The 22,889-nt window shown below is 45.1% G+C and overlaps 1 protein-coding gene across 1 annotated transcript in view; it reads left to right on the top strand.

Moving 5' to 3' along the window:
• Positions 1–1,286: 1,286 nt before the first annotated feature.
• The window catches only part of peak1 (pseudopodium-enriched atypical kinase 1), a 93,259-nt gene continuing 71,656 nt past the window's right edge, over positions 1,287–22,889 (top strand). The window contains 1 exon segment of the mRNA XM_048257018.1: positions 1,287–1,556. The gene's annotated coding sequence lies outside the window, so the exon portion shown is untranslated.

Genomic DNA, 22,889 nt, shown 5'->3' with positions numbered 1-22,889 from the left:
TTGGTCTCTGGATTTATCCCAATCCGTGAATTAGGGAAACACACTCAGCACACAGTGAACACACAGTGAGGTGAAGCACACACTAATCCCGACGCAGTGAGCTGCCTGCTACAGCCTTGCTCACAAGCACTTCAGCCGTTCCTACTGGTCGGGGTTCCAACCGGCAACCCTCCGGTTACAAGTCCGGAGCACTAACCAGTAGGCCACGGCTGCCCCAAATATAATAATACTAAGCATTTGGGTTTAGTCAAATAGAAAGCATATCAAGTCATTTACTTAATAGTGATTCATGTTAAGGAAAATTATGGTTAAGCTGGTCTAATGTTTGTTTATCTCCTGAATGTCTCTTACACGACTTCAGAATAGATTGAATTGATTTAATACTGCTAGTAATCCCTGTCATGAAAACTCCCTCTTGTGGAGCCACTGCACTACAAAATCCAATGTCTTAGGGTCATCATGGTATGATCAGCAGTATTAGTCAACACATCAAAGTAAAGTTTCTGTTTTCTTAACTCATGTAGTCTAGCCCTAGTGAATAACAACTCACTGGGTACTGTGCTCATCACCACAATTGCTGAAAAGGTATGACCCCACAATAGAAAAATGAAGGTTTCATATTCCTCCCTGCTCCATCTAAACACCTCTAGTGAAGTTGTGGGGACTCCGAATGTGAGGCTTCCAATTTTGATGCAGCCGTCTTTGTCCTTGATCTGCCGTCTGTCATCATCTCCACTGTCCCTTCCCAGCCTTGGAAAACCTTGGCCCTGATGGCTGGTGAAGGTGAAACAATGTCTGGAATGTGTAAAGACATGAGTCACTCCCCCACATCACTGTTGACTGCCGACCCACCTCACTGATCCACCCTCCCCTTCACGAGGACAGGGGCCAACAGAAACTAGGATCAGAGGGGGAACGCAGAAGCCTGCTCTACAATGTTTACCAAGACCATTCAACAAGTATGTATGACGAGCAAATTATAGGCTACCACTGCCATGTCATTGCCAGCTGTGATGTGTAACCCCCATTTCCCAAACAAGCCCAAAGTCTTTGTCCACCATTTGATTTTTTTCATTTTCAAGAAGTCACATAAAGGGAATTACTTTTTTTAAATAAAATGTCTTTATATAGTCTAGCTTATTAATAATCATAAAAACATATTTCAGAGCAAATATGGTAATGGATATATCTTAAAGATATAAGAAATAAAGACATCATTTTACTTCAGTGGATTTGGACCTCAGAACCAACATTTCAGTCTATCTCATGTGAACGACGCGCGTGTCCGACATTCTGGTAAGCAGTTCATGACTGCTTACCAGCACTTGAGACTAGAGACCGCCCTTAACTACGTATGCGCGCGTTCACGCGAATGGCTGGAAATGCTGCGGCGGAGAGCTAAAGTGTGCGAGACCAGCGACGCGTGATTACTTTTATCAACCAATAAATACATTGGACGGATTCGACATTTCCATCGCAGGACAGTTCACCGTGTTCGGATTAAAATGGTGTCACGACTTTAAAGGAATGTGACGGACCACAAAACTGCTAACGGGGTAAGGAAAAAAGTTCCAGTTCTCCCAGTCTGAAGACACAGGCGTAACTATATATTTGATACAGAGGAAAGTTTAAATGTGGCCGTTACACAGAGGGTGTATTCTATTTTCGTGTCGTCATATCATAAACATTTTGCATTGTTGTTATTATCTGACAGTTGTTGCCAGTAAAGCTATTTAGTTTGGTTGCTGTTCTGCTGTGGTGCACAAAGTCACCAAGCTAGCTAAAAGTTTACCTGCAACAACTCGATAGCATTTAATAGCAAAATGATAACATATTCGTGGGTATTCACTGCTGTGAAGTAATGATACAATAAATACACAAGACGTTAGACATTTGTCGACAAAAACATTTTAATTAGCCTGTGACTTAGATAATCTGTTATAGTCCGTTACACATATTGTGATTCTGTATTGACACTGGTCTAATCACGTTTCGCTCGCCCTGTTTTATGATGTGACGTCAAACCACAATACAGAATGCTAAAGTATAGTAAGTCCAACACAGATAAACACAGAGTAGGCCAAATGCACGTAGGTTTATTTTTCATCAGACGGTCGGACGATATGTGTCGTGTCAATTGTCTGCGACGGGGCCACACCGTGTGTATGTGACCATGTGCACATCATTGGCTGCCTGAAAGGGACGAGTGAACAATTTATGTATTTGTGAAGAACATAATAGTGTCTAGTGAAGAAGAGTAACCAATATACCTACAGTAACATTCTAACGTGTCAATCCTGTTTCGAAAATGTTTCAAAGTAGCCTATGTTGGCTAGGTATGTCTGGTCGATTCTATGCACTTACAATTGCAGGTTGTAACTGAATTATTATTGCTCAATTGAATTCAGACTTCCACTTTCTCCAACAATGTCACCAATGTCCACTACTAGGTATTGAGACACTGATCAAACACATGCACATGTGACCTCACAATAAGAGCAAACACATTACCACACTTACTTCCCTTTATTGTGCAGCATTATGAGTAACTTTATTGTGTTAAATATCTACACAATATCACAAGTGCAATGAGCCCTCATAGTGCACCATCAGTGGGTCTGCTGCTTTTGGATATCAACCTGACATAGCTGGAAGCAATATGTACATATGTACCCAACGAAGACCTGAGTGGTCGAAACGTACTCATCAAACTACACTGGGAGCATAGAAGATATGTGTGTGGATATATTTTCTCTTGTGGATATATTTTCTCTTGTTTTCCATAGTTGGAAGCACAGCCAGAATACTTTGGTTTAGAAAATGTTTTTATCTGCCATGAATACCAAGCATCAACAAGCATCTTTAGGTTTTACTTAAATTTACTTGAGTCTGGATTTTGCTGTTCTGCCTCTCTGGGAAAATATGACCCCCCCTTTAGTAGAATTGTACTGATCTGTGTTCCTATTGGCATTTTTGCTCATACTAATACAAGTAGACCAGCCAGCTTTTTAAAGTGTGTTCAGTGGTAGGTAGTTTTCAGCTATCTTTACATTCTATCCAGAAAACAACAATCACAACTTTTGTGATGCATGTACTGTATCCTAAAACAGAACTTTATGACAGTAGGTTTGGATAGCAGGAGATCCACCAGAACCTCAGTTTGTTTACTTATTGTTTGGCACATATGTTCTCGTTTTTGTTGAATTGCTTGGAATCCTCCGTGATCTTGTTGAGGAAATGTTATGTGACACCGTGCTCTTTGAACTCTCCCCTTCCCCTCAGTCAGAGCTGGAGAACAGGTGTGACCTAGAGGCCTGGAGGGGGCAGGCCAGGGGCAGGACAGCCAAAGGACAGAGTCTTAAGCCTAGTTTATGGGTTTGCGTCGAATCGACGCTGTCACTATGCAGAGCCTCTGTGTCACCATGTACCTCCTGACGTACACCTCCTCAAAATTGTAACTTGTAAATTGAAGCAACACAGACCGTGGTTGGTCAACTTGCCTTAGTCGGCGGAGTGGGGTTGGGGGGTTGGGGGGGGGGGGGCACTAACCTCATAACATTTTGGATGAAACATGACATGTTAGTTGAGCATTGAGCGTTCTAGCAGGATGGTGGCTTGTTATAAGCAATTTGGTGTTTGGTTTAGTGTTTCCAGTCAATAAAGTCAATATTCAACATAAATAAGAGACAAAGGCAACATCTGCTCTTTGAGATTCTCTAAGAAATAAAGATTCTATGCATCTTCACTTTGTGGGTCTGTGGTAATCATAAAGGTAAACTAGCAATTATAGTTAACATTCATTTCTACTTACAGAAAAGTGAAACATGGCAAGCTTTTACCTCTATGAAAAAAAAAGTTGTGCAATAGTTGTCATTAAATAATGTCCAACGCAAATGATGGAAACCCACAAGAATGTGTTCTCATGAATTAGAGGCGCCAAACTGTCACAGACTTATTCATAATGCAAGCCTCTTAGAATAAATTTCCTTTCTGCCACAATCATTTTTATGAAGTAGAACAGAAGTCTTTGATGTGAAGTATTGTACTAGTCCTTTTCTCTTAGGATGCCAGCACTCCTAAAAAGCTGTACTGCAGCCTGACATTGATTGTCACAGTGAATTTTCTCCAGCGGCTGAGCACATGACACCCAGTTTTTGCCCTCTTGTTTGAAGTGTTAATGTGGCTCCACAAAAGCTGGAAGCTGGCTGTTCGGAGCTTGGCATGGAGAGACCTGCAGTAGTTAGCATGACCTGATGGACGGAGGTTTAGTAGGTCACACTCGCTCAGAGATGTTCCACGCACTCATCATCTTGTGTGGAACGTGAACTCAGCAGATGCAGTGGCAGCTCCGATTACCCCCTTAAGAGGAGACCTGGACCTCACATCGCAAATCAACACCCCCAGATAGCTCTAACTCCTGTTATAACATTGTAGTAACAGTATACAGTAATACTTTATTTGCTTACTTTATACCAACTGATGCATTAGGCTATTACTGCACAGTCATGTTGGTTGGTTGCATGTTGGTTTCAATGGACCAGAGAACAGACACCAAGACACCCACGATGCGTTCCCAGAACCTGAGCCTCTCCATAAACCCAGTGACCTGCATTTTAAACAGGCCACATGGACACCTTTACATGTGCCCATTTATTTGATGTTGGTAAGGGCAGAGGTCATAGCTTTAAAGGGTTAACGGGAGGTGAAGAGTCTGAATACCCTGGTTGCCATGGCAAAATGCCCCTCCCTGAAACCATAAACTGCAGATACACAAACACGATCAGCGTGTGAAGCACACATCTTTTCCTTTTTGCAAAGCCAGTGATCAAAATGGGAAGTTTGGATGTGCCAGCGACAGCCCATGTGCTATGTTTGACTGTGGTCTCTTCTTAATCTTTCAGATTAATCCTTCTGATTTGGCAGAGTTTGCAGTGAGTCTTCACTAATTGGATTTTATGCATTGTGCATGAGACAGGTCACCTTGACATTGAATACCTTTTAATGATTTTAACAAGCATGTTATTTGGTAGTAAGGGATGGCTTCTCTAAAATCTCACAGTTTTTGGGCTTGTCCTCTGTATTACATTAGGCTAAGTAATGAAACATTTAAATTAGGAATATTTGAGGCTGTATTTGTGCATGCATCCTGTGCAAGCATATTATGTCTGAGAAAATGGTCTAGGCCTCATGGTGTTTTGGCTAAGATAACTGAAATGTTTCTGTAAAATAACTGGATCACTCTAGGCGACTGTGAAATGAGATCTCTGTTTTGGAGTTTAGTGTCTGCTCCAGCAAACTCTGCATTCCAAAGACCTTTTCCCCCATTCCTGCAGCTTAGCAGGCTGATGAGATGGATAGGAGAATGGAACCGCTGCGGATGTTTGCCTCGTGTCTAGTAATTAGACACATGGTGAAACAGCTAGAAACCTCTAGCTACCATTTTCAAACTGACATAATGAGTATTTGCTTCATCTAAATACAGTGGCACATTATTATGCATGTGTATTCTGCTTTGCTCCACGGTAGAAACGGATGTGAAAGAAACAGAATGTTGGTATGATTCCACGGTAAGAAACACCCACAGCATTGTAGCCTATCTGGGAACTGGAGAGGGAGTTTTTTTGTTTTGTTTCTTTTTTGCGCTTTGAAAATTACACAGCTGTGATGATAAGCCAGACTCACCTACATTGCTCACCCCAGAAACCGGAGACCAAATTAAAAAGTGGCCCAGGCACGGATGACTGTGTGGATGGCTCTTGTTTTGGCTGCTGTGTGCGTGGTCGGCAAAGGTGGTGATGACCGTGTTATTTTCATCGCGTGAGACAAGAGTGACAGGTCTGGTAGCACTAGAAAGAGGTATTTGAGAGCAGCGAGCTTGGACTCTGGGGCGTCTGCTGTCATAGCCCCGCAGAGCCCTCAGCCTCGGGGGGTCTGTTCAAACAGCGCACACCTTTCGCTCTGTGCCACTCAGAAAGTCTCCTATATCACTCAGGCAGGTTTAAATATACCCCCGTGACCTAGCACTGCTGATGTTCAGATCCGTAGTAGGTTGGGAAAGGGGGAGGCAGAGTGCTTTGCAAGAGTACTGAAGTCTTCCTTTGGCTGAAGCGATTGTGTTTATTGCCTGTTTGGCACAGGTGAAGCTGCCGGCTAGCTGTTTGTGCACCGTAGTTGTGATGACTGTAACAGGTAAGTCTAACGTCTCATTCCTTATTCCCACTGCACATCTTCTCCAGGAAGTGTTCAGGGTAGGGGAAAAAATCCCCTCTGTCCTTTTTTCTCTCCCTTGCTCCTGGCATGATCTCTCAAATTCCTCTGTGTCCTTTACAATTCCCTGAAGGATATTGCCCTGGCTGTTCATGACGAGTCGTGTTTTTCTCATAGCCATATTGAAACCTGTCTCTTCTGCATGGACCTGATTTTCAGAATGTAACAAGGGATTTTGAATGAAACCAAAGAGGACCATGAAAGTTTTTACCTTAGCCCATGTGGTTCTGATAGTAAATCACTACTTTGTGTTCATAAAATTGCAATTTTGGTAGAGATCACCTCTGCTGGCCTGGAATATTCTTCCATGATGTCATTGTTTTTCTCCTTAGCTCTGTCCACTCAGTTTTATGCTCAAGATCTGAACGTCAACTCCAGTCCTCACAGTTTCCCCTTGTCGTACCTCTTCATATGAGCCTCTTTTGGACTAACAGGCTAAAGAGTGAATAACATGTTACAATTCAGAGTTTCAGACACAAGGAACTATTTTTATCAGTCACCCAGATAATATCCTGACCATCCAATACCACTAGTTCGCTGCAACCTTACTCCAAGTAAACAGAACTCTGTTTGTGCTGTGCTGAGACATGTGTTGTCTGTGCTCTTATCTACCATGCACAGTCACAGGTGCAAGATTCTGGCTTTGGAAAGTCATGTGTGCTTGGGGTCAGTTCATAAAGTCCTGATGGAATTTCCAGCAGTTTCCAGGTTGAATCAGCTCGCCATAATGGTGTGTAATTACATTGTTCTGCGCTGGCCAGCTGTCGTGTTGCCTCCGAAACCCCCACCACCCACACACACACACACACGCACACATCCCGAGAGTCAAGCTGGTCGTTTTCCTGGTGGTTAATTGCATAGAGGGACAACACTGTATCCATATTTGTGGTTAGCGTGCCTCCTGTACTCATACTGGGGCTGCTGCTAAAATTAGCGGCACACTTGCGGTGCTAGGCAGATAAGCGTCCCCCCACCCCCACGTATCCATACCTTACCGGTTGCCTTGTTTACGCAGGCGAGTGTGAGCTGTGGCATGCCGGCTCTGGGCTTGGTGTGGAGATGCGATGCATAAGCCATGGCAGGAGGAGGGCAGGTTTCATGACATGCCCGAATGCAATCTTGAGCCCGATCTTCAGCGCCCACTCAACGAGCCCTGTTGCTTTGTGTTGTGTTTGAGGGCTGAGCTCGTCGCCAGAGCCAGGTCGCAAAATTCCTGAGAACAAGAGAAAGAAAACAAGTGCTTGGTGCTGTGGAAACCAAACCCATCAATTTGCACAAACACTGCCTTTCTTTCTCTCTCTTTCCTCATTTTTGGTTTATCTCTTGGCAGCCCCTTCCAGAGTCACTAAGATGAGATCTATGATGGTGTGCAAGAGAGGAGCAAGCTGAGGAGTGGTTAGGGCAACTCAAAAGCTGTTTACTAACCGGGCTGCAGGCTTCTATGTGGTCTTCAATTTAGGTTGTCTCTCCATAGTTTTGCAGGAATGTCTGATGTTTTCACCCACACATTACTATTCCCCCCCATATTCCTTCTATGCACTGTGAAATTATATCGTAGATTTATTGGCATTTCAGCCTTCAGGGTTTTTATATTTGTGTCTATGTATAATAGAGGTTGAAAAGGTGCCAGCTTAAACCACTGTCATAACTTAATGAATAATAGCCTACCTCAGATAGTTAATTAGGTCACAATGATTTCTTTCCCTGTCAAAGATAACCAGGATTCAGACACATTTGCTTTCCTCTCTCTTGCCTCTGGTGTCTCGCTTAAAATGGTGCACTTTTCTTGATGTCCAGAGAGATCACAGTTGATTTCTCATGGCACTTTGAAGTGCTCAACATATTTGCAGCATCACTCACTCTGAATTAAATGATATATTGGTGGGTCATGCATGAACTGAAATTTAATCTTGAAAGAAATGTCACGACAATAGAGTAAACCGCTGCTAGAACCACAACCAGATTCTGTCAGACGTCCTTATTTGTTCTTATGCTGGAGGCAAGGAGAATGGAAGCTCGAGAATAAGAGGGAGAGAGAAAGCGAGAAAAGTTCCATGTTTTTTGCCAAAATTTTGAACTTTGTAGCTGTCATATGGGTAATGTGATATTCACAAAGAAGGCCTAAGTCACATATGGTACAATACATGCATTCATTCTGGATGCCCTGCAGAAGTCCCAAGGGTAGGTGTCATTTTCATCCAGTGAACTTTAAAAATTCAGTTTAACACTGCTTATCTGACTTTGCTTTGGTTGGTCTGTAATTTGTGAGCGTTTGGTGAGCATTTGGTTTACAGCTTTCAGTTTGTCTGTAACATCAGTTGATTTTACATGCTTACAGACTGACCATATTTAGCCTGAGTGGGGTGAATCAGAAGAATGAATAGGCATTTGGTAAATCTGAATGGGCGGCGAGCACTAATATGTCTTTATGCTCCACCATGCTAGCTGTGTGCTGATACCTACTAAACTTGGCCAAGCTAGCTATTGCAAACTGATCTCCACCTCTGCTTTGCTTACAGGTAACTGAAAGACTTGAGTCAGGCTATTTTTGTAATGCGGTTTTGCAATGCAGTGTTGCAGTGTTTGTCCAGTTTCCATGGATAGCTCACTTAGTGGTTGTCCACCACAATAGTTGAGTGATTAGTCAGGTATGCCAGACAAAAAGAACCACAGTGGGGACATTGTCAACCTAATTTGTAGTGCTGTGTGTCAGTTGTTTTTGAAAGTAATCATCTTTGTTCATTGCGCACGTACTTGGCATAGCTCAGGAATTGTCCAAGGCCGAGATGGCAGATAGGCCCTTGTACTGTAGATGCTCCAGAAATCACTTTGATCACTGAAATCCCTTTCTTATTAAACTGTGCTAAAGACATGCATTAGACATGCAAAGAGGTCTTAAGCAATTTCAGTGGACTGATATGTTTCCCGTAACTTTATTTGAGTTGAGACATGGAACTGCGGAGTCAAAATACATCTGTGACCGCATGCATGTATAAAAGGCAGACACTATTGTTTGTCACCACTGTTGGCTGTGCGCAGCATTGGCATGTAACACAAGAGCTAATCTCGTCCAATGTCTCCACTCTATGAATCATCTGCGGTATTAGTGCAAGTCACACTAGTGTTCCAGCAGCCGTTGCTTTTGCTCACTGTTCAATATGCAAGTTAGGGGTGGGGGGTGGACAGAAACGCATTCAGGCTTTGAGCACGAAAAGAAAAACAAACACCTTTAGTCCGGTTCCCTGTGGTGGCTATATTGGGCGCTAGGTGGTTGTAGCTGTCTGTGGGGATGCAATGCTAAGATGCTTGTGACATGGCTGTCTGAGAATGGCGTGAAATCGCTAGTGGTAGTGGCAACCGTGGCGGAAGTCCATATACAGGAGTTGAGGAATGCTCAAAGTGTAGGGGAGTAGGAGAGGGGTGGAGTGTTGATGGTTGGACGTCTGGGGTCGAGCGGAGCTGCTGGCATGCTGCCACGGTTGGCAGGGAGATTAGAGAGGAGAACAGGAGGGAGCCGGGGAGGGGGGGTGAGGTGAGTGTAACAGCTATGAACTTGCTAGTGGTGAGTGACAAGAGTAGTGCCCCCCTACCCCCCTTTGTCTCTGTGCGTGTGTGTGATCTTGTTTGGAGACTTTGCACACAAACCATACAGTATCCACTCACTCAAACACATATGGACAGGAGAGACATAGGCTACAGGCTGTGAGCCACCTCCAAAGCAAGCAAAGCTTGACGGATTTTTTCCCCCCTTTAACCACCCATCCTCCTTGTTGTACAGAGTGATCAAACAAAGTTGTCAGGTCTCTTTATTGGGCTATATGAGCAGAGTGTGCTTTGCTGGCAAGGCCACTGGTTTTTCACTGCTCATGTCTAATCCCTCGCTGCCCCCCCCCAGACCTCCCCCACCCCAACACTGACGCTACTCCCCAGCCACATGGCCTCAGCCCGGCCTTTGAGGGAGCAGAGGATCGGGTTGCTTTATTTTATTACACCACTCCATTGTAATGTTTGCTTTGAAAGCACTTAGCTCATTTGTCAAACACGCAGTGTGATAAAAATCAACAGGAAATCTAAATCGGTGTCACGCCCGTTATTATACATGCCCAGTGACCATTGCAACTTTTAATGACTTTAAATTTTAGACCATTTTAAGATTTGCACTCTCTCTCTCTCTTTCATACACACACACACACACACACACACACACACACACACACACACACAGAGTAAGGGAGAGGAGAGAAAGAAGCTTGCAGTTGAATTTGTTGCAAACAGTGCAATTATGGGCTTATTTGAAGTCTTCCCTCCTCTGATGCTTGGCTGTCCGTCTCGCCGTCCCTCAGATAATGAGGTCCGCTGCAGTGGCAGGCTGGGCACTCAAGATAGGAGTTGCTGATTCCATCTCGACTCAGCCCTCTCCACAGCCGGCAGATGAAAGCACTCTCTCCTCTGCCCAAATCAACAAGCTCAATGCGTTCTCCGCTTCTCTCTTCGATGAGGCGCGCCATGGCCCCGTTACCTCGGAGATACCCTCGAGGTGGTCATACTTGGTGTCACTGCTATTTCTTTGCTGGGTCCCTTTCCTGTGCTTCCTGTGCTTCCCAAAACCTTGCACTTTCAGATGCCAAGCAGCTATTGAAGCATGAAGCAGCAACTTTTTTTAAATTTGCTCCAGACTACTGCAGTAATGCGAACCAGTCTGTCAGGTATTGCAGAGAGGTGAGAGCCTAATTTTATCAGGCATGCTGACTCAACAAGTCGGCAAGCCTTAACTTGAGGAGATGTTCAGAAAGTTGCTGTTTTTTTATCCTTTTTTCTGGTACCTGCAACAGACCAAGCGCCCTTTGAGCTCTCTCTCTCTCTCTCACTCACTCACTCACTCACTCACTCACTCACTCACTCTCTCTCTCTTTCTCTCTTTCTCTCTTTCTCATTAGAATGCCAGACGGCCCAGGCTGGGACTGAGATTTCCTTGTTTGCCCTGCGAAAAAGCTCAGCCTTTGACAACAAAATCTGGCTGGCCCACACCTCCTGCTGATAGGTCAGATGGAGTCTCTCTCTCTCTCTCCTTGTGTCAGGGGCTAGGGGCTGTGGTATGCATACGGACATCCTAGCTGCTGGAGCCGGTTGGCGTGGAGCCAGCACGCTTCTCCGGAGCGGGCCTGGTCTGGCAGCCCACCTGCGGCTCGCGTCTCGTTTACCTGAAACGTGACAAAGCTCCCCTTCATCAGCACCACCATATGCTCAAACGGAATCGGAACATGCTGCCGTGCTGGGTAAATAAGGACGCTGATGTCACTGGGATGGGTTCGCCAGAACAGTTGGCCCGGAAAAAAGCCAGTCGTTGTTTTGCTGATTGGAGATTTTGTGTGTGCATGTGTGACTGTTTTTGGAGGTGCTTTCGGTATTTTGTGGTTAATTTGTTAGTGAATGATGAGTGCACACTGCAGGTATAATAAATGTCTGCACATTAGCTTGACAGCGTTTTCATAGCTGTTGACAGTAGCATTTTTACTGAAGTGAGAGATGATTATAGAACAAGTTTTTTTTTCATTTCTCAGTCGCACAGTGAATATGATAATTCTGGGGGGTAAGTACTCTAAGGCGAGTTGCAGTTGACAAGGCAAGTATCAGCTTGTTTCTATAAAGCTCCTATTACCAATGGGCTTAATTTGGAAAGTGACGAGTAACAGTAACAATAGTAGTTTGCATTGAATATATTTTAATCAATCACTGAATTCCTTGTGGATAGTGGATTTTGTTATGCCTCAGCCTTGAAGACCTTGGCAAATGATTTTCAGCTCTGTTAATGCATTCAGTTCTGTCCAGTAAAAGTCATGATTAAGCATGCATTAGGCTAATGTTGATACACATTGATGCCTAAGTGGCATAGTCCAGGAGCTCAGGGTAACACTCATAGCATCAAAACGTCATTTGCAATTGATCAGAACAGCAGTAGGCTATACCATTGGCTAGAGCCTCAGTTATGCAATTGTCCTGCAACACTGTAGAGTTCCTGGGCGCCAGAGAGCGCCAGTGTTTGGGAGGTCCTCTCCCATGACGTTTACATCCAGCACTTTATCTCCATCTTTTGAACTGCCGACAGATTTAATGGTTCTGCTGGCCTGCCAGCGAAACCAGTGGTGTGCTTTGTACTGCTCCATTTCGAAGCTGGGGACTCCACCAAACTGTAATTACTGCCAGCCATAAACACTGCGTCCTGTCCACAGTAGATTTCCATGGGTGACTGCCCTCACCGCGACAGTTTAGAAATGCCTTTTGCCCCTTGAGCAGCCAGTGCCCATTACTCTCCACTGTGTGGACTGCTGCAGCATCCATATGCACATGGTCAGATCAGGGCAGTGCAGAGTGGGGGGTGGGGGGGGGGGGTTGGTGGAGAGGGGGCAGTTTGGACTCGACAGTGAACCCGGTGGGCGCTTTCACGTGTTTAAATATAGTAGGTGATCTCGTTTGAATGTGATGTAAGCCCTTGGTGCCTGGATTGGGCTGAGCTCTTTTTTTCCGACCCTGGCTCGGACAGGGAAAACGGTGACATCATGATGAATGCGCATTTGGCGGTGTGTCACATCCTCAGCACTCTTCCTGTCCCATGCTCTCTCACTCTCTCTCTTTATCAGACCGCTGATTCCCAATCACACTGGCTTCAGGCTCACTTAATCACTATAATCGCCACAACGACTGCATGCTCCACACTCTGTTATGGAAACGAAATTAGGAGGTCTGTTTTGATTGGCCAGGGTTTGGCCCTGCTTGTCGCTGGGCTGAGCCATTGGCTTCTTACCAGGTCATTTTCTGTCTGACTCCTCTTTTATGCTCTTGACCTTGGCTTCCCCAGTGTTTTTCTTTAGTTAAAACTGCATTGTGAAATTCATTAATGATTACTTGGTAAATACCATTTGATAAAGCCCATTCTGGTGCCTTCTACAGACCTAGACAAGAAATAAATGGGGAGTTTTGCCAACATGTTTTGAGAGGTGGTAAAGGTCATCAGGAATTGCAGGCAGCTGCCCATGTGGGGCCATGGGGATTGAGCATGGCCCAAGGACATGTCTGCACTAAAAGCAAAGACTCTCCATTCACATCTTTTGCAAGGGCATGGGGAGCACAAGACCCTTGTGTGAGTAAATGGAATGTTTGTGCTCTAAGGATGACTGACGTGTGTGTGTGTGTGTGTGTGTGTATGTGTGTGCGTCGTGCGTGCGTGTACACCCTTGCTCATGGCCTGTGCCTGTCCAGTTTCTGGGTATAGCATTTGAGCATACCCATTTGAGGCATCCTCAAGATACCTTGATTCTTGCCGAGTAAAAAAATCTTGTTCATGTACAGCTGAAAATTGGTGTGCGTGAACATATTTCAAATCTGAAGTAGAAAAAAACAGACAGGTGATTAATTTGGTGCCTCTGCACTAAATAACATCTACCTGATAGTCTCTTGTGCTAGGTTCTTGATCATTTGGAACATGTATTGTTGAGGACAAGAATATTTATTTAAATTCAGTTGCTCTACTTTTTCCTCTGTGGACATGCATACGAGTTAAACAAGACATTTTCAGAGGTGTGCTCCTGTGAGAAATCCATCAAAGCATGAGTGTGTCAGGGGAGAGGTGGAAGATGCCGCACAGAGCAGATCCCTGTGCGCTCACGACTGTCAGAATCATGTTTCCTCAACCTGCCCACACTAACCTGGGTTTCCAGAGCCCAGGATTTGTTTGATCTAGGCTTGTGTTAATTGCTTGGGTAGACTACGACTCTGCTCATCTTGATCAGGGGGCTATTCCGAGCCCAACGGGGCAGACTCCTTCTCTATTAAGAAGAAGATCAAAGCATTCTTACGTAAGCACATCTGACTTTCCTATACCTGAATATCTTTACAAAAAGCTAAAAATATTAGTGTGTGTGTACAGTGAGTGTATGCTGTGAGGTCTGCTATTAGGCCTTACAGCAAATTAAATAGTATAACATTTTATCCACCCCTTGGTGCTTGTCTTCTATTTGACATGGTTGGCAACACAGCTGTGAAACCCACACTTGTTTAACACTAGTGGACGTACATATGGAGGTATTTTTCTTTTCCCACACACTGTGGAGGGGCCTAGTGAATTAGACACAGAGGAAGCAGTCATTTCTAAAAGGAGAAGTAAAAGATACCCGGGGGAGAGCTGTGTGAAGCCCTGACGTTTATTTGTCTTTCCCTCTTAACGGTTGACTAATCAGCCGGTCCTGAGAGGGTTTTTTTTTTTTTTTTCTCGTTGTTGTTCTCCTATGCCTCGGTTTTCCTCTGTGCCCTTGCACCCTGGCTCTGTCACATGAGATAGTGAACGAGAGGAAGAGGGAAGAAGGGAGACTGCAAGAGAGCTGGAAATGGAAGGCAAAAAAAGTATGATGAATACTGAAAGGGGTAATGAGGGAAGGAAAAGCAAGAAGAACTTCAGATAAGCCGAGGAAGAGCAAGCATGAGACAGGGGAAGGAGGGGGGGGAGAGAGAGAGGAAGAGTAACTGTTTAGCAAAAGGTGAGATTTATGGCCATCTCTCCACATGGTCTCTTGAGTATGCACAGACCCAAACATGCACACACACACACACACACACGTGCTGCAAATAGAATTTCCAACTGAACTGCAGCTCTGCCTTCACTGCTATTCTGCTGGCACCACCTGGGGCAGGACATCCTGGCCCCAATGCGCGCAGCCTCTCCACCCTGGACGTGACCCCGTGGTGTGGGCGGAGCCAAGAGTGCCGCTGCGCCGTCGGCGCAGACCTCAGCCCACTTCCTCTCTCAGGCCGCAAAGGGCACTGTAAATATTAGTGCTGGAGATGGGAATACAGGGGCCTGAGACGCATTTGGTAACAGGACCTCTTAAAAAGGAAAAGCAAGAGAAGATGCTGTGTAAACAAGCGTTTGGTCCAGGCCCTTTCCCTCGCACCTTACCAGGGCAAGGCACGCTGCACTTACAGTAGAGTGCCACAGCCATGGTGCACCGAGCCTTATATAGCATTGTCTGTCTCTCTCTCTCTCTCTCTCTCTCTGTCTCTCTCTCTCTCTCTCCCTCTGTCTCTGTGTCTCTGTGTCTTGGCTCTTGTGAACAGCGAGATGTGGGTGAAATCAGGATGCCACGCCTGTGCAAGGAGACAAATTGAGGTCGTGGCAGCAGTTAACCTCTTAGCTGGTGAGTCATCGCTTTTAATGGAAGAAAATCTGATTCACCAGATGTGTTGATGTGGAAAGCCCAATTGACCCCCTCAGTGATGGGAGCAGTCTCACTCTCACTCATGATGTTTTGGCTGAGAGGTGTGTACCAGTCTTCCATCAGTCCCCTTTTTTGGTAAAATCGATCAGGACAAGGATGTCTAGTTGAGTTGAGCGGTTTCGTGCTGCACTGCGTGGCAATGCACTACCCCTCTGGCTCTGCTGGGCTCACCCAGACTATGCCCATGAATGGGAATCCATTTGCCCAACATCTGTCAACACCTAGTGAAAGAGAGGCCAGTCACTACTAGTATTTTTCCATGCTCTGCGATCTCCCGCAAACTTGTTTTCTATATCAGCCCAAAGCAAAAGTAACAGCACAAACAAGACCTGTAATGGTCGAGCTGCAAATGTATCCGAGCTTCCTTGGTCTGAGGGTGAGGCGTACGCCACCAAGCCTCAGACCACACAGGTTATGTTTCTGTTTGTTTAACATGTTTGAGCAGTCGGCTCTCTGGAGGCCAGACCCCCCCTCCACTTTTTTTTTTGCTCGGCGCAGAGCGAGCTGAGCGGAGCGGGTCTCGGGCCAAGGCTTAGGCCGAGCAGGAATCTGGCAGCGGGTGCCAACACTCTCCAGAACCCACAGGCCAGCCGCAGGGGCCTCCAGTGTACCTGCCCCTTCCCCTCATGATGGCTCCCTACAGGGTCTCCCATGACCCAGAGGTCTCGGTGAGCGGTGGCCATACATCTACCTGAATCAGCCAGCCAGCAGGTGATGTGTTAAAAACAAACTGTCAGCTGACCCCATTGACTGTGATGTATGCAGCACTGGTGACATTATTACCAAAGCAGTAGATCTAGGAGGTCTTTTTTTTTCCAGGTCAGACTTCAACTTTGATCCGCATTCTGTCCGGGTTGAACAAATGTTTTCCATTGACGTATGCTGCTGACTGACTGTCTTAATATGTGGTAAACTCAAAAATAAATGAGCTCAAAGATTCTGGTTTGTCTCATCGCCCTGATGAGTCACAGAGTGTATAGTATGTCACTCCACCACATTTGTTAAGAAGTTTAGCATGTTGGAGCAAAATTAAAGCACATCTCCTCTCCACCACAGTTCTCTTTTATAGTAGTCCCCTATCAGAGATGGCTTTGATTTGGAATTCCCACTGGGACGGTTAGACTGTGTGGGAAATATAATTCTGATCTCCCATTATTTTCCTTACTGTGTTACCGAGAGGCTGGGAATCACATGTGGGAACTCTCAGTATCCTGGAAATCCTTTTTAAGAAACAAATAAACACACTTAATACTCAAAAACAGGCCGGCCAAGCTGGATTGGGTGGATTCTGAAACAGCAGAAATGAGCAAGACTTTCTTGTGGCCTCCCACGATAGGAAATCAGCGGTCAAACACATGCCCAGACATGCTTCTCATGGGAGGAAGCAGCCTGGACTCCCCTGTCAATGTAGATATGTTCTGATCATAATTAAAATGCTGTTGTCAGTACTTTGTGCTGCATTCAGTGAATATTGTCCTTTTTTGAGTTATCAGCTCATTTCCTTTTGCCATCTTTTTTCTTAACAAAGTGTTTTCTTTATTTATTGAATTTATGTCTGTTTATGTTTACATAAAACAAGAAAACTCTGATCCTTCCAGCATTCATATGTGACTGGATCGTGACGAAAGGCTTAACAGCTCAGAAACTGCAACATAATGGTGTTGACAGAGATTATTCTGATCTAACCTTCCTTGTGTTTGGTTTCTATGCCTGTCCCTCTCATTAGATCAGCATGATTGCATTAGCACTAGAACAAAATCCTGCAATTGTCGCGGACAGAGTTCAAGTACCTTTAGACTAATTGAAATTGCCATGGCTTAGGCTAGCCTCTGTTGAGCTTGATGCCTCTCACAAACGCTCATTCTCTCTGGATGTCCTGTCCCAACTCTAGGCGTCTGTGTCTTGGTGGTGCTGCTGCTGGGGACATTTTGTTTGTGACAAAATTGCTCCAAAATTCTGATTGGTTGAAAGTGAAGCCTTTTTAGGCTGAGTGTGGTTTGATCCAACAAAGCCATTCCTGCTTTATTATTTTACATGGGCTGTAGAACGGAATTCAAGCCAGCTATAATGAACAACAGGGATGTGATGACGTCTGACTAAATGCAGTTGAACTCATGCCATTCAGTTGAATGGCATGAGTTCATCTGAGGCTAGTTTAAAAGCCGAGAGAGTTCTCTGGTGCTGCCAATAATGGAATTTATTCATATTTTTCAGTTGGATACATCACTGTGTCTGTCCACCACTTTTCCTCAACTCATTTTGATCTAGATGGCTGTCGTTAAATTTCATTGGATTACAAGTGTTAACCTTAGTTACGTTTTATGGGTCAGTGCAAAGGGACAAATCCTAGTCAGGTCATGTTTTTATGGCAATCTGACATAGTTACATGTATGTGTTTCATCCTTAGTTACCACTCAAAGCAACAGCACTTGATGTAGAGGATTTGCTTCAGCCTCTCACTCCACTTGGAGCAACTTAGTGGTTCTGAAGTGAACATTTGCAAATCAAGGCTTAAGAAGCATCTTTAATCCTGATGTTCAAATCAAAATACTGATTCCCCTCTGTGCAAACACTCAGTCACTTTGAAGGACCTCTATACTTCAAATGACTCTGGTTAAATCTGCCACTGTACCCCCCCCACTGATAAGAAAGAATCAATACCCCCCATACTGAATGCACTCCCTGTAGTCTCTTAGGAGTTGTGTGTCCGTAAAGACAGCATTCAGCAATCTCCACATCCGGGATGACATAGATGACATTTCAGAGAAAGTAGCTGTCAATCAATAGTGAACTGAAGTGGTGCAGATATGGCTCAGTGCCGCTGTCCCCCCTCCACCACACACACAAACACACACACACTCTCTCTCTCTCTCTCTCTGCCTGCCCTCTCTTTCCTGGGAGGCCTTGCAAACAGCAGCTGTTTGATTTCTCATCAGCGCTGGGGAATGACTAATGGTTGACTGCTGTGTGGCATAATTTAAGGCTGCACAACACCAGAGCCTTGAAATATCAATATCAGATGTGGCACGGTGATTGTGTGCTGCTTATTCTCTGGCCATTTGTCATTCAGTGCTTTTGCACCCGCTCAGGTTCAGCAGCGCAACCCCCCCCCCCCACACACACAGCACCCCCAATGTCAAACTCCCTGTACCAGTCTCTACACTAAACTGATCTTTCAGCTGATCTTTCATCTGTTCATCTTGCACTGTCTTGGGGGTGAAAAGAAAATCATCAGATTTTACAGTCTTGCTATATCGTCAGTATTCCAGAGAGTTATTAAAAATACACTTCCGAGAAACTGGGTGCAGGGCAGACTATGGGCACGACTACAGCACAGTTCTGCTCTGTTTCTTCAGTGATAACAGCGCCTAGAAATAGTGGACACCACGACAGTGTAGATGTTAACATATGCACGTACTCCGAGCGGAGGGGGTAGAGTTGAGCAGTGTGATGTACGGCGGGACAGGCATGACCTGTCCAGTGCAGCGCCCAGCCCCCTCTCCCACGTCAGCCCCAGCTGAGCGGGCGTTCACTGCCGTGATTGGGAGCGAGTGGGAGAGAGTCGCCCCCAAATTCCACACTGACGGCTGGGAGCCCCTCTCGCCCCCGCGAGTGGCTATAGTTATCACAGGTCTGTTTGGACTGAGATATGGAAAGAATGTGCAATAGCATGAGAAGAGGTCATCTGTCCCACTGCCACTGCGTCAGCCCTCCCTGGCCCAGAGGAAGAGGTGGAGAGTGACGCGACGTGCCTTTCCTGACTTTTGGCATACTGCTTGGCCATGGCCATACATTATGTCCGTCTCCGACATGACATCACACAAGAAGCAGTTGGACTCTTACAATATGCTTTTATGGTCAAAACAAGCCACTTTATTCAGCAACAAGGGCTGTGGAATTAAAGAAGCCCTATGCAGGTCTGGTTATTCCTTCGCTGTTTCTGGGTTTTCGCCTGATTTGGGCTCGCATTTTTCACGACATGGCTCCCCCTGCAGCTTCGGTAGCAAGTGACTGCTACGCTAAACCCCCACTAGCTAGCGAGTTAGCCATCAATAAACCAAGCTAAACACATAGGGCTCACAATAAAACGGTTGAGCAAACACATTGTTCAAGAGACTATCAAATCACATTACAAAAACGAAGTTCACAAGGGTAGGCTACTTACAATTTCAACAGCAACAAAGCCAAGTCGGAGTCCGTTTTGCAGTCTTCTTAGAAACTACAATCTGACTACATTTTCGAGTATTTCCACCGAGTTACATCCGGATTTGTTCGGACCGCGACCAGAAAGTTGCATATTCGGTTTTTCCGTGGAGAAGCACTAGGGGGAGACGAAGCACCCACCAAACGACCCAAAAAGTGTTGTAGAACCATCAGAACGACTCTCAACCTGCATAATTAAGGTCATTTTTGCTAAAATTGTTGCATAGGGCCTCTTTAATTTGCAGCATTGTTTGTTTTATCCTATTTCTTGTCAGATAGAAGGCTATCAATTTTGTGAAGCGTGGATGGCTTAAGGCTGAACTGTTTAAAAGGACAAGGCTTTTCCTCATGTGACCATTGCACAGCTTTACAGGCTATCCATCATATGTTTTGCTGTATTTCACTCCGCTTTATAGAAGTCCACATTTCCTCACATCTGCGCTGTAGGTTATAGGTCAACAAGTCATAAAACACTGGTGGTTTTACACCGTGTATTGAGAAAAGGCTCATACTGTATGTGCACGTTTTCAGATGGTGAGTGTGTATGAAGTAGAGGTGCTATAAATTTAGATCGATCAGTACCAGAACCTGTGTCTTTAAACAGATGTCTGAGTAAAATATGTGTCTTTCTAAAATTCAACCTTGTTATTGCACTATCTGCCCTCCATTTTTCACTCAGGGCATTTCCAAAAAAAGTATATGTTAATTTAATATGGCCCTTTTCTTTTCCCTGGCAAATCCTAGCAGGGTCTAATGGGAAGCTGATTAGATTAATTAGTCATTCACTTGGCACAGTGTGTAAGAAAATACTCTCAAGTGAATTATTCCTGAGGAACTCACTTTAATTCACTTGAAGTGATAGATACTCATGTTTTATGAGAAAGTTTGGTCTGATTTATTTTCATATCACATGCTTTAAATTGGATAACAAACACATGAAAATGAGAACAGCTTTTCAATGGTAATCTAAATATTGTTACTGGTTTAGTTTGCTTTCAGACATTAACAGGATTGTTGCGGGGTTAGAGAGCTGGGTATGATAGGGATGAAGTTTTGGATTCTCATGGAGCATTGAGTTTCCTCACCCACATCTCAACGTGTTTTTGATTTAGTTGGTCATGGCCCATTCACTTTCAACTTGATCTGTGGCCCTTTGTCTGCCAGGCTATTGTTTCAGAAGTCATCGGCAGTGCTGTGCCTCCTTTTAAAACAGGCTTGGGTTTCAGCTGTGCACTCCCCCCATCTTTGAAGCTGGACCGAAGGAAAGGGATTTCATGGCTGGGAGTGGGGGGTCATTGGGTTCTGCCGAGAGCCCTCTGGCTGTACGGAGATTGTCTGGCACTTAAGGCACTGCGTCTCCTCTACTCCACTCCTGCTTCACCGAGACTGAAGCTCTGTCCGCCTGTCTATCTGTCTGATGGTGTGCCTTGGTGGTCACCTGCTGTCTCTTCTAATCCAGGCTCTCATGCCTGAGGTAGCTCCTCTAAATTGTGCCCTGAGGGATCAACATAGGGGGGAAAAATAGGAGGCAATATTTAGTGTGCTACGTATGGCAAAAGCACAGTACAGAATTCTCTTTTTCCTGAAGCGCTCCCTTCCAAAATACAGTACACCCCTTTTTGGTTGACGACAGTAAGGGAATATCTTGTCACCTTGTCCCAGTAGAGGTCTCTATATCAGCTCATCTTTCTCTCTCTTGGTTTCACAACATCATCGTTTGCCAAATCTATCACTGCCAGGGCGATGATCTAAATTCAGATGGCTCTCATTCTCAGGGTGTCTTGCTTGATGCAGAGATTGAGGTCTCTGGCGCAAACTCACTTCTTGTTGCTTGTTTCTCACTACCAGATGGGACTAGCTGGTCTGCTTCGTCAGGTCCCTTTCTCCCAGTACATAAATCTCATCTCACAAAGCTCTTATTAACTGAGTTAATTAAACTTTTATGATTTTATTTTTCCTGGTTTGGAAAATCACACAACAACTCTTAAAGGAGAGGGCCTCTGAAATCGATGTGATTCTTGCCATATGTGTTCATTTTGCATTCAGACGTTTTTGTTGACTTTATTGGTACAGCTTTTCAGTCAACAAGCCAGGCACGGACCCTCCGTCTAATGTTACCCACGGATATGAATGAATCCAGTGCCTGGTTAGCGATGCAAAGAGCAAGAGAGCAGACTGCTGCCGCTCTGTCTTCATGCTGATGTTTACTTTCATGCCCACTGTCGCAAGATGGATGTCATCCGGAGCCAGGAATGATATGTGAGGCCGGGAGGCACTCTGATATAACTCTCCCGGCCGTTTGTCATCCTGTCAACTGCTGGAGCAGTTCTGTCTTAATGTTCAATGTTTTTGAAATAAATAAATCAAATGAAATAAAGGCTTACTTTTGGAATTGTTGACTGGGGTGTGTAGAAGGGTGGAGGTGAGGTTGTAGAGGAGGATGCAGTGCCTGAGTTGAGAGGCTCCTATTTCACATTATGTTGCTTCCCAGAATGGACAGCATGCAATTTCCTGGAAACATGGCTCCAAACCACATCCCCTGTGAGGCACACAGACCTAGCAAAGTCACTAATCCCTCAGTCACAATCTTATTTAGCTTATCAACTGTGAAAATATTCGCCCTGCCTGCTAGTATTCTTCTTTTCACCAGCTGATGGGCAGAGTCCCTCGGTCCGGGTACGCTCAGATCACAGTACGTCTCTCGTCAAGAGGCCCATGGCTTCCCGCTTAATCCCCTCATCCCTGACTTTGTTGTGCCTGTGTGTGTCCCTGAGATTGGCACCCCACCCCACACCCAGATTCCACACTGGCCTGCTTGCCCCACAGAGCACAGTCTGCCCCAGTCCCAGTCAGTTCCTGTTGTTGCAGCTGTATCTATCCTCCTCTCCCCTCTTCCCCAGCTCACCACCCCAACAACAAACGCACCATACACCAAGGACCAGGGCTTTACATGCCTGCCCTCATTCTGCCAATGTCACATTCATCAGACTTCAAACGTGAGATTGGATTATGGTGGCTGGCTGTCCTTCTGTGTATCATAAAACAAATGCATAGTATATATATATATATAAAAATCTAAGTCTTACATGAACTTTTATTTCCAGCTCAAAAATGATGAGGTTTCTCTGGAAACTCTTGAAATTCAAATCT

Source organism: Alosa alosa, chromosome 11, assembly GCF_017589495.1.
Source record: "Alosa alosa isolate M-15738 ecotype Scorff River chromosome 11, AALO_Geno_1.1, whole genome shotgun sequence".
NCBI classification, from domain to species: Eukaryota; Metazoa; Chordata; class Actinopteri; order Clupeiformes; family Clupeidae; genus Alosa; species Alosa alosa.
Note: the sequence above shows the minus strand (reverse complement) of the source record. Positions and strands in the feature narration are given on the sequence as shown.